Raw genomic sequence first — 3,128 nt, 5'->3', positions numbered from 1 at the left:
AGAGGAATAAATGACTTTAAGAGAGGTTACCAGCCTAGCAGTAACTTAGTGAAGGATGAGAATGGTGATCTGCTTGCAGATTCCCACAGCATTTTCAATAGGTGGAGGAACTACTTCTCTCAGTTACTGAATTTACATAGCGTCAGTGCTGTTAGGCAGACAGAAATCCATACAACTGAGCCGTTGGTACCTGATCCTAGCCCTTTTGAGGTTGAAAGTGCTATTGCAAATTTGAAAATGTATAAACCGCCAGGTAGTGATCAAATTCCGGCAGAACTTATTCAAGCAGGAGGCGAAATATTACGTTCTAAGATCCACAAACTAATTACTTATATTTGGCATAGGGAAAAATTGCCTGATCAGTGGAAGGAGTCTATTATTGTACCAGTTCACAAGAAGGGCGATAAAACTGACTGTAGTAATTATCGGGGGATATCACTGCTATCAACTTCATATAAAATTTTGTCCAATCTTCTCTCAAGGTTAAGTCCATGCATATATGAAATTATTGGGGATTATCAGTATGGGTCTTNAGCCTATGATTCAGTTAGGAGGGAAGTATTGTACAATATTCTGACAGAGTTTGGTATACCCATGAAACTAGTTAGGCTGATTAAAATGTGTTTAAATGAAACTTATAGTAAAGTTCGTGTAGGTAAACATTTGTCCGATAAATTTCCTATCCAGATTTGCCTAAAACAAGGAGATGCTTTATCGACACTCCTTTTCAATTTTCCTTTAGATTATGCCATTAGGAAGGTCCAGGGAAACCAGGTGGGACTGAAATTAAACGGGACACATCAGCTGTTGGTCTACGCCGATGATATGAATCTACCGGGTGATAATGTAGATACCATAAAGAAAAACATGCAAACTTTAATTGACTCAAGTAAGGAGGTTGGTCTAGAAGTAAACACAGAGAAAACTAAGTATATGTTACTGTCTCGTCACCAAAATGCAGGGCAAAATCATGACATAAAGATAGGAAACAGATGTTTTGAAAATGTGGCACAGTTCAGATATTTGGGAACAACGATAAGAGATCGAAACCTGATTCAGGAGGAAATTAAGAGGCGATTGAACTCGGGTAATGCTTGCTACCATTCAGTCCAGAACCTTTTGTCTTCTCGTCTGTTGTCCAAAAACATAAAAATTAGAATATACAAAACTATAATTTTGCCTGTGGTTCTGTATGGGTGTGAAACTTGGTCTCTGATATTAAGGGAGGAACATAGACTGAGGGTGTTTGAGAAGAGGGTGTTGAGGATAATATTTGGACTGAAGAGAGATGAAGTGACAGGAGTTTGGAGGAAACTGCATGAGGAGCTTCATAACTTGTACTCTTCTCCAAGTATAATTAGAATGATCAAGTCAAGGAGGATGAGGTGGGCAGGATATGTAGCACGAACGGGGGAGACAAGGAATATATATAGGTTATTTGTGGGAAAGCCAGAAGGAAAGAGGCAAATGGGAAGACCAAAGCGTAGGTGTGTGAACAATATTAAAATGGATCTCGGAGGAATAGAATGGGATGGTAGCGATTGATATATATAAATTATAGAAATACCATCTACACCACAACAATCTGTATTCAAAACAAAGATGACACACTACTGCATCACCATTTGCTGTCTTCTTTGTTTTGAATACATATGGTTGTTGTGTAGACGGGACTTTCTATAGTTAATATATCTTATTTATGACACACAACAGGATGCACACTATTAAAATGGTATGGTTTGGATTGGTCTGGCTCAGGATAGGGACCGCTGGAGTACTCTTGTGAATACGCTAATGAACCTTCGGGTTCCTTACAAAGCTGGATGTTGTTGAGTAGCTGCAAAATTGGCGGCTTCTCAAGAAGGGCTCAGCTCCATGAGTGAGTTAGTGACATGCTAACTGAACAACCGAAGGAGCCAATTGCGGAATTAGCGGAACCAGACATGTCAGGACGGGAACCGATACAGAGTTATAGGATAAATAAATACATATACAGTACTCTACTGTAAATAGATGCAGGACACACATAACTATATAGTAATTCTGAATATAAAAATGTGCTCTAATTACATATTACCAAATTAACTAAACAGCGTTTCAAATGTGTATCCGGATTCTTCCCTTGGGATCAAAGCAACCGGAGCGAGACGCAAGCCAGAGTTAAGGATAAGTAAAAATTTATGTCCAGTCCCCATTATATCTGCCTGCTCGCAGCTTAAGCACAAGCACAAATTAATCCTTCATCCCTTATTATTAACTGACCTCTCATCAAGGATAAAGTTATTACTCATAGCCAAACAGAGAAAAGACCAATAAATATATTAGTTGAGATTTCAATATCTTAGTGAGAACCGGGGAAAATAGAGGAATGTAAATGTATAAGTAGCCGGTCACAGTAGCCGAGCGGTCTAAGGTTTGCACTGTCTTCGCTCGCTCGGAAGCCGGGATCGTGGTTTCGGATCTGTTTCCTGTGAGGTACGAACTGAATTCTTATATATTATTCTTATACACTGCCGGTCACGGTAGCCGAGCGGTCTAAGGCTTGCACTGTCTTCGCTCGCTCGGAAGCCGAGATCGTGGATTCGAATCCCACTCAGGGCATGGATGTTCGTGTGCGATTTTCTGTGTTCGTGTACAGGTAGAGGCCTTGTGACGAGCTGTTCACTCGCCCAAGGAGTCCTACCGTACGTGTAAGATCTAGTAAACCGAAGTGAAACGGAGAATTTCATGGAGGTAGGCCTAGGCCCAAATGAGGGCTGTAGCGCCAAAGGAAAAAAAATGTATAAGTAATCTTCCAGTACCTAAGGGAAATCCTGAAATGTGACATTCGAGCAAGCTTCAAAAGTACAAGTTACTATTTCTGCAGTAGAAATAATCTCACACAATCTACACACTAATAGATATAAACAGATAGACATTATCATTAGAAGTTTAATTATAAGAATCACTTCCATTACACGAAATATTTTAAACCATATTTTTATACACATCTAAAGTTTTTTTTTTAATTCGCTTAGTGGGGGGGCGGAGTCCAACTGGATCCACTCGGCAAGGCGGCCACTGATTGGCCTATTGTAGCCTGCCCCGGGTGATTATGATGATGGAGATTTTGGTGGAATGAAGAGTGG

The sequence above is a fragment of the Cryptotermes secundus genome, unplaced genomic scaffold (assembly GCF_002891405.2).
Source record: "Cryptotermes secundus unplaced genomic scaffold, Csec_1.0 scaffold958, whole genome shotgun sequence".
Classification (NCBI taxonomy): Eukaryota; Metazoa; Arthropoda; class Insecta; order Blattodea; family Kalotermitidae; genus Cryptotermes; species Cryptotermes secundus.
The sequence above is the reverse complement of the archived record's forward strand: the minus strand, read 5'-3'. Positions refer to the sequence as shown.